Source organism: Nannospalax galili, unplaced genomic scaffold (assembly GCF_000622305.1).
Source record: "Nannospalax galili isolate Female #2095 unplaced genomic scaffold, S.galili_v1.0 scaffold69, whole genome shotgun sequence".
Classification (NCBI taxonomy): Eukaryota; Metazoa; Chordata; class Mammalia; order Rodentia; family Spalacidae; genus Nannospalax; species Nannospalax galili.
This window is the reverse complement of record NW_008360297.1, coordinates 1,802,642-1,812,576: the sequence shown is the minus strand read 5'-3', so window position 1 is coordinate 1,812,576 and position 9,935 is coordinate 1,802,642. Positions and strand designations below refer to the sequence as shown.

The window sequence follows — 9,935 nt, the reverse complement described above, 5'->3', positions numbered from 1 at the left end:
CTTTGGGTTTTTCCTGACTGCTGCTTATCTTGGCCAATGCCTGTACAGGCTCATCATCAAAAGCTTGGTGCTAAACCTGCAAAACAAAGGTTAAGTTTTCCATACACTTTTTAACTAGCTCCCCTTTGTGATCACATTCTGGTCTCTAGAGGTGGCATGCTTGGTCTTTTCCACTTTAGCCAGTACTTATGAAAGACTGGTCTCTCCAGATACTTACTTTCCAGGATTCTTCAATAGGTACACAGAGACTTATTCTTATAATAAATTCTTCACCCGAGACTCTCAGAGAAATCCCGCTTGTTTACTAGATCTTTAAGCAATGTAGATAATATGTTAGCTTTTAAAAAATATTTTGTTATTTTTATTTTATGTGTATGAGTGTATTGCCTGCATGTATGTGAGTGCATCCGTGTAGTGCAATGCTGCGGAGGTCAGAAGAGGGCTTCAGATTCCCCTGGAACTGGAGTTAAGGATGGTTCATAGCTGCCATGTGGGGTCTAGGAATTGAACCTAGGTCCTCTGTAAGAGCAGTCAGTGCTCTTGACCACTGAGCCATCTCTCCAGCCCCATCCCAGCTTTAGTTAAAGTAGAACTCTAATGAATACTTTATAAAATTTAAAGTAGAGGTGGAAAAGGAAGTGAGTGTAGCAAAGCACAGGGACATATGTATGAAAAATAAGTTCATTTACCTGCTGGTCTGTGATGGTTTCTGGCTTGGAGACCTGTGAATTAAACCTGCCGAAGCAAGATGTCTTCAGGAAATGCCCAAATTCAACATTCTGCACCCAACTTCAAAGCCACAGCCATTATGTCAGTTGGTAAATTCAAAGATATCAGCCTACATGAATACAAAGGAAAGCACGTGTTCTTTTACCCTCTTGACTTCACTTTTGTTTGGCCCACTGAGACCAGTGATGGGGCAGATTTTTTTTTCTGCAGTGTTATTACAATGATGCATTGTGCCATCATAATGCTGCATTTTTACATCACAAAGCACATTGTGACATCACAGTGCTCCACTGTACCACCACAAGGGTATATGGTGTCATCATAATACTCAGCAGTGGCACTGCAATGCTCAATTGAGGCATCACAATGCAGAATTGTGACACTGCAACACTGCTTCATAATGTTGCCACATTGTACCTCACTGTGCTGTATTGTTCCATTGTAATGCTCCATGTTCCATCACAGTCTACCCTGAGACATCACAGTGCTGCATTGCTTAATCACAATGCTCCATTGTGACATCAAAATGCATTGTGTCATTGCAAACTTAAATTTTGTTCATTTTACTCCAATGTGCCATGATAATAATACATTATGCCCTCATAGCACTGAACTGTGACTTCAAAAATCTACATTTTTGACATCGCCAGGCCCCGTTATGTTTTCCTAATAGTGAATTGTGAAAGCACAGTGCTGATCTCTGCCATCACAGTAGTGAATTGTAACATCACTACGTTCTCTTGTACCATCACAATGCTGTATTTTGACATCACAATGCTGAAATGTGACATCATAACGCTGCTTTGAGTCATAAAGTTGACATAAGAAGCCATCATTATGCAGCATTGTGCCATCAAAATGCTCCATTTTGAACCATAATCTCAAATATGGCATTATAACACTACATTGATCATTCAGAATTTAAGAACCTCAGCTGCCAAGTGATTGGTGCGTCTGTAGATTCTCACTTCTGTCATCTGGCATGCATCAACACACCTAAGAAACAAAGAGGACTGGGACCCCTGATCATTCCCTTGGTATCAGATCCAAAGTGTACCACTGCTCAGGATTATGGGTTCTTAAGGGCTGGGGAAGTTGTCTCTTTCAGTGGTTTCTTTGTCATTGATGATAAAAGATACTTCAGCAGATCAATATAAATGATCTTCATTTTCTCTGCTCTGTAGATGACATTCTGTGACTAGTTCAGGCCTTTCAGTTGAATGACAAACATGGTGAGATGTGCCCTGATGGCTGGAAACCTGGCAGTGATATGATCCAGCTTGATGTCCCAAAGCACAAAGACATTTCTCCAAGCAGAAGTGAGCACTGGGCTGTTTTTACTGCCAGGCTACATTTGGCAGGCAGGAGAAGCAATCTCTTTTGTACTTTACTTATGCTTTTAAACACAAGATGTGTTGTGGTTCAAGATATGCTTTTCCTACAGAGGTGGGTGAGGTCAGCCTTTCTTTCACTGGTGGGACTGGCGTGAGCTATGCTGTGGGCAGATCATCTAATGTATTAGTAGCAGGGCATCAGCCTGTTGTTCCTTTGTAGTGTCTGTTAAATTAAAACTGAGAAAAAATAATATAAAAACAAAACCTACAGTAAATAGGTTAGTAGAAACAATTGTTAATTTTATTCGAGTGCCATAATATTGAACATATGAAAGTATATGAAGGAAATCCAATTATAAATCCAAAGGAAAGCTGAGTGTTGTGGGGCACGCCTTTAATCCCAGCACTTGGGAAGCAGAGGTGGGAGGCTCTCCATGAGACTGAGGCCAATCTGCTCTCCATAGTGAGTTCCAGGCCATCTGGGGCTACAGGGATACCCTGCCTCAAAACAAAAAACTCTAATAGACTTTTAAGTGCTTAATTATAAAGTGGACCATAAAGAAAATATCAATAAATGAGAATTCATATTTTAAAGGAATCATTCTCAGTTCTCAGATTATGAAATAAAATTATATAATTTTTTCAAATTAAAGAAAGGAATTCTTTCAATTTAAAGAAGAATGCTACTTAACAAGGACATATTGGACAATAAAGAAAATTATTATGCTTTATGCTAGAAAGGATAAGCATATAGATTTAATCTTTATTAATACAATATCAATAAGGATAAAAATGAAGAATTAAGCACATTTTTAATAATCTAAGAAATGTTGAGCATGGTAGCATGTCTAATCCTAGCACCTGGGAGACCGAGGAGGGCAGTTCTCTGTGAGATTTATGCCATCTTGGTCTGCATAGTGAGTTCCAGGCCAGCTGGTGCTACAAGGAAATCCTGTCTCCAAATGATAAAAAATCTAAGAAAATGGAAAGATAAAACATTTAAAAACTACCTAAAGTAATAAAAAGCTAAAAATACTAAGAAAATATGAAAAATGCAATACAAAAGAAAAACATACCCTTTACCAAGTAATACTCATTATGTCATTGTAAATTGCAAGTTGTTGAAGTTGCTTCTTAAATTTCTTATTTTTAAGTTTTTTATTTATCATTTTCAGGTATATGCATATATTGCCTGCACATATGTGAATGCACTTGTATCGTGCAACCCCTCATGGTGAGAAGGGAGCGTCAAATTCCCCTGGAACTGGAATATGGATGGTTGTTAGCCGCGATGTAGGTGCTGGAAATTGAACCCAGGTCCTCTGCAAGAGCTGCCAGTGCTCTCAATCGCTCTGCCATCTTTCCAGTTTCCTTATTTTCTTTTGTAAAGGAATAATTATTCTTCCTATTTCTTTAAAAAAAATTTATTATTTTTATTTTACGTGCATGAATGTTTTGCCTACATGTTTGTTAGTGCACCAGTGTTGTACAATGCTCATAGAAACTAGACAGAATATTGGATCCCCTAAAACTAGAGTTATAGTTGGTTATTAGCTGTCGTGTTGGTGTTTGGAAGTGAACCTGGATCCTCTGGAAGAGTCTATGCTCTTAAATGCTGAGCCATTTCTCCAGATTCCTTCTAAAACTTTTAATGAACATTTATTCCTTAGTATATTTGCCAGCAAGTTATGTTTTTTAAAAAGATTTATTTTATTTTATTTTTTATGTATTGTGTGTCAATGTGTGCATGTATGCAGGTGTACATGTGTGCAAGTGCCCATAGGATGCCATAAGAGGGTGATGGATCCTTTGGAACTGAAATTTCAGGTGGTTGTGAACTGACCAAAATGGGTACTAAGAACCAAACTCCAGTCCTCTGAAAGAGCACAAGTGCTCATAACTGCTGAGCCTTCCCTCCAGCCCCAACTAACATGGTATTCTGAAGCTCTTTAGTGTTGACTAAATTGATCAATTTTATCTTATAATTTTACCTTACATTCAATTAGTTATAGAATAAGTTGAATACCTTTTGTTAATTTGGCATTTGAATTTCTTTCCTAGAAACTCCCTACTCACACTTTTTGCTCAATTTTCTATTTTATTTTTGACTTTGTGCTATTGAATTATTATAGTACTTAATTAATTTTAGTCATGTTTATCAAATATTTTTCTCATGTTATTTGTCTTTTTATTGCCTACAAGTTCTCAAATTCACATGCATTAATCTTTTAGATAGAAATTTTGTTGGGAATGAGAAAGGAATTGTATTTTATTAATGGTAGAGAATCACTTTGTGTATGTTATTGAGTTTGAATTTTCTCACCTGTGTTCATGATATAGCATTGTCATATATATTTTTAATTACTGCTATGATTTGTTTTTTGAAATGCATGTGATTTAGTATTGTATTTTATAAGTTCCTTTTTTTGGGAAACTATATCTTATCAATTTAGTTTTAATAAGTTTAAGTCAGAGGCAGTAGTTATGTTTTGTAAACTGGTTGATATTTGCTGAAATTTCCTTATGAAATAGTAATGTGTTAATTATATATCTCTGCAAAATAAATCATTAGTGAACTTCATGGCTTATAATGAGTCTTATGTAACTAGCACACAGACACATAGTTCCAAATCTCAGTACGTTAGCTGTCTGCTTGGTGCTCATAGTACTGAAATCACAGTGTCAGCAGAACCTAGTTCATATATCATTGGTAAAATTCATTCATTGCCAAATATCAGCTATGAATTGTGTGTTCTAGAGGCCATCTGTGTTCTAAGTCTGCTGACCCTCTTCACCGTGACAGCCAGAAACACACATTTTGTGTTGAATTTAATCATGCACAATTATACCTAAAAATCTGTTTTCTTCACTAGCCTATAGGATCTCCCATGCTACAGTGGTTATCTCAACCTACATCATAGACCTTCCACCACACACCCTTTTTCTGTAGTGCTGAGGGTCCAGCCCTGAGCCTAGCACATGCTAGGCAAGCACTCTGTCATTAAACTTCATCCCCAGCCCAAGTCACCATCCTTAGCATGTTCTCTGCATCCTGCTTCTCTGACCTGCAGTCTTCTCTTCTCCAAGTAGTCAGAGTGAACTCTTAGAAGCATAACCATATTGTCCCAATATTTTTCTTGAATGCTTTTACAGAAATCTGTGCTCTATATCATATTTTAAGAAGAAATGATGCAAATTTTGACTCCATAAAACTTTAATCAAAGAGACTGCTTTCATAGAAAATTTGCAGCATTCTCAGAAGATGGCAAGATTCTAGGAAGTGCCTTGTCTCATGGTTGGTATATGCATAATATTAAACTAGGTAGCATTCGAATAAATGAAATAAGGCATGTTTGAGAGAAGGAAGAAATGAAGTATTAAGATCAAAGGAAGCATAGAGGAAAGAACTTTCTACCTGTAGAGTTAGGAAAATCATCACAGATTACATTGAAACTGGTCACCATATGGTATGCACATTTTTATATACCAAAGAAGGTTGGAGAGAGTTTAGCAGGTAGAATAACTTGGAAATTTATGGAACTGTACTAAAACAAAAACTCTATCATGCAGAGGTACTAGAAAGAAGTTCAATGATTTGGAAAGGCCTTTCAGAATTTTCTAAATGGGTAATAGTTTATCTGACTGATGATGTCATGGCTCTGATATCCATGACTCAAGCTGATCTTGCTTCAGAATGTAAGCTGTTTCTCCCTATCCCATACAGGATATGACAACATATAATTTCACCTTCACCACATCAACCATCATTGTCCTTGGAACAGGTTTATTTACAGAAGAGATGTGCGTCTCAACAGCATTGTGGAACAAAACACCAGTATTTCCTGGGGAACGTGAGTGCCATTGGTCAGGGTGTCCTAAGCAAACATCTTTGCTTGCTGCTCCTGGTAGGATAATTAGAATTCCAGTGGAAAAGAGAGCAGGATTTCCCAAGTCTATGGTTCCTTTATGCATTCTTTACAATGATAATTTCTTGTGAGAAATTATGACTCAAGATGGAGTAATGGAGATGTGCTGATGATGTAGGTTGAACCCCAGTGTCTGAATTCCAATTAAGGTCTTAACTGATTCCATGATGGTATATTACTTCTTTTCTTTGACTTTTGGTACAGAAGTAATTATTTGATGTTACTTCCAGCCCTACAAGTTTATGCCTTCACCACCCTGAAGCGCACCAGGTGTCAGACTAACTCAGTCTCACACTTGTTGGAGAGAGAATGGATAAACAAAACTCAAGCTTTGGTAGGATAAGGCTGAGATCTGAGCAGACCACCAGAGAGTGGCTGTTTCAACCCCCCCCCCCCGGCATAGGGGCTGAGAACTCAGGAGATTGCCTGAGAGCACTGGATCCTGCCTCCGCGTAGTGTTTTCAAAGTGCCTGAAAGCAAATCCTGAATCCATCACTCTGGAGTCCAGCCTTGGCAGACAAAAGAAAATGAGAAGGAACCCAGTAGAGGGATGCTTTTGGAAGCTCTCGTCAAGAAATTCCAATGGACTCTCATATGAACATTTGAAATTTTCCCTGTTCTGACTTTTTTCTAGTTTCCTGTCTAGAGCTTGTAATGCTAATTACTCTTGCCTTAACTTCTCCTTCACATCTTCTATTCACCAGTCAAGGACTGTCTTTTCCCCTTCAGATAAGAGTTATGCAATTTGGGAGTCTTTTAGATAGACCCACAGAAGGGGTAACCCAATTGCCTCACCCTGCAACCCTGTTCAGCATGGAAGGAAACCAGAGCGGTCTGTGTCCCAATTCCATATCAGCAATTTGGGTAGCCTCTTCAGAGGATGGTGTGATAAGAATAGGAGGTAGGAATTGGTAAGGTAGTTAAAGTAACAAGACCCCAAATAAAAGTAGCCAGTTTCTTGGCTAAAATATCCTTGGGCTTCTTAGCAACATACTCTGTTCCAAAGGCCAAAAATGTCAAAAGTATTTGGGGGCTTTTTATCTAATCCTTAACAGACTTTAGGATTACCTATTCAGAGGGAGAAATATTAGAGTAGCCAAAAGCCCCGTAAATGAAAAAAGAAGAGTACATGAAGTTATCAGAACAAAGTGATAGGGAGATATGGGAGGAGTTGGAGGAGAGGGAATGGGCATGGATTTGATCAAAACACCTTATATGCATGTATGAAATTCTCAAGAAATTATTTAAAGAAACAAGCAAACAGAATTTAGCTAGTAAAACTTCATGGGCAGTACGTTACTGGACAAGGAAAGCAACGACCTTGATAATGCTGTTGTCTGTGATTTAGTCAATTTATTTTGCAAAGGTTATAGTCTTCACATCTCACACTAATTACTGAGTGCTGGTGAGCTAGGAGTTGAAGGAGACCTGAACCGATGTGGGTAGATGTGACAGAACGTTGTGAGCTTATTTCTGATACTTTCACATGATCCTGGGCATAAAACATACTTGTTTTTGAGCCTACTTCATGGGGCTTTCTGTTTTCATATTATTTCTCAACAAGCAATGATTAAATAAACAAGGACATCAGGGCTACTATTCTCTGAACACGGTAGTTGTAGGGGTGTCTTAATCTGGTAACTGCTGTCTTCTCAGAGAATGTTTTAATACCAATACTTCATGGCCCATGCAGGATCCGGGGAACTGTGGCATTCTGAGGGGAAAGACAAGAGTCCTGAGCCATAGCACAGTATCAACCAGAAAAAATGTCTTGGTGTGTAGTGCTGGGTATGAGGATTTGTTTCTGTGGAAGAACCTTGTGAAAGGACACACAGGAGAAATAGTAACGTAGCAGACACAAATGTATTTCCTGCTACTTCATCCATAAAGACAAAGAATGATTTTGAGTACACAAAGAAATTACAGTAAAGAATCTTGTGTCTCTACTAAGAATGATGAGAAAAATCATTGATGTTGTGAGTGAGCATGAGTGTGTTTGTGTGTGTGTGTGTGTGTGTGTGTGTGTGAGATTTGGCTACTGTACTTTAACAATAATTCCTCTGGACACTACACAAGGTCAGAAAGTCACCTTAAGACCACCCTGCTTGAGGATCGGCTCTCCATACAGGGCTGAACGCACTCTCTCAGCTGAGAAATGTCACCCAGCACCTTTCATATTTATGGTAACTCATAAACAGGAAACCAGTCCTGTCTATGACATTGTAGCTTTTTCATATCTTGAATCCTTTTATGAAAATGAAACACACACACACACACACACACACACACACACACACACACACTCACCAAACAAAATAAGAGAACTGAGCTGCCTTCTGCTTTTGGGCCAAAATAAATATTGCCAAATTAGTAAAGCATACTGAACAAATTAAGCGCTAAATGCAAATTTATCGACTGAAATCCAATGGCAGAGTAACCAAAGAGCTTGCAGTGGTGGAACGCTGCCCTGTAAGTGGGTGTTTTTGTTGGCGAGTCTCTGCAGAGAGACATGGGAAGAGCAACAGAAGGAGAGAGCTTGTCTGTCACACCCAAGATGAACAGTTGATTTTAGAAAGTTCAAGTAAACAATGTCTAACATATATTCACTGAATTCAGAGTCACAGTTGCTACCAAGATGGAGATGAAAAAAAAATAAAACTGGCAAAATTCCTATTAGAAGATCTCATTTAGAAATGTTTGAGTTAGTACTATAAATCTCCCAATGAGATGGAGGCACCCCCTCCTCATCTTTAAGCCCTGACTTAGCCCCAGCGGTGCTTCCCTGACACTACAAGAACTTTTCCCTTAAGACTGCGTAACACTTTACAAATAAAAGCCTGGTTTATCTTAGCGTTTTCCAATGTCCCAAATAGAATACATGTGCTGTGTTCCTTTTAGTTATGTGAACCATTTATGATGTCAATATTTTAAAAACTCTACATGTATTACCACATTTCAATGATGAGCTTTGGGGAAGTTAGAGTCAATCCTTTCATCTGTGACCCTGGACTCAATGTCCCTTGCTACTCTGATCAGGTTGTCTCTTTTGCTTTCACAGGAAAGATCCCAAGAGTTAGATAAATAGCACAATCTCTGCTTGATGCTGGCTGTTCCTTAGCAGAGTTTTTACCTATTTCCATGTCTCTTCTTTGACAGCAGACAATCCAACAAACCGGGAGATAGAAAAGTCATTTACTGTACACCATATTCTGCCCTACTCACAGCAGTTAGGAAATGGGATCAGCCTAGACATCCACCAACTGATGAGTGCGCAATGTGGTAATTCACACAATAGAATTCTATTGCACACTGATGAAAAATGAAATCATAAATTTTCAGGAAACTGGATAGAACTGGGAAATATCATACCGAGTGAAATAAATCATGCCCAGGAAGATAAACACTGTATATTCTCCATCATATACAGATCTTAGGCTCGAATTTTATATAGCTATTTTTAAATTGGAATGAGTGTCAGTAGAAACCAAGTGGCAAGAAAGGAGTCTTGAAACAGGGAATAGTTCTGAAAGGGAGAAGTACAGCAAAACAATGTAAATGGTAGTAGAAGGGGAAATTCTAGGGAAAGAAAGGTTTATGGGGGATGGGGAGATGGGGGGCAACAAAATGAAAGATGTATGAAAAAGATACATAAAACACAACACTCTCGAAGCTAACTAAAATACGGTTTAATCAAAAGTTTCATGAGAAGTGCTGTGCATGGGCAGTTAAGCTGACTCCAGAAGTCATAGAAAACTTATGTGCCAAATCCCAAATCCTAGTGCCAGGTGGGGACACCTCCCTATGAGTTGTTGGCCAGATAGCCTCCAGAGAATCTTAGAACAATGCAGCTACTGCTGCTGCTCTTGAATGTTTACCAAAACTAAATAGTAAGAACTTATTGCTAAATATACCACACATTTGGATATAGGACACAGAGAAACCAATC

At 38.4% G+C, this 9,935-nt stretch overlaps 1 pseudogene; it reads left to right on the top strand.

Annotated features, from left to right (window-relative positions):
- The first annotated feature begins 748 nt into the window (after nucleotides 1-748).
- LOC103726595 lies at nucleotides 749-9,312 on the top strand (annotated as a pseudogene).
- Nucleotides 9,313-9,935: the final 623 nt, after the last annotated feature.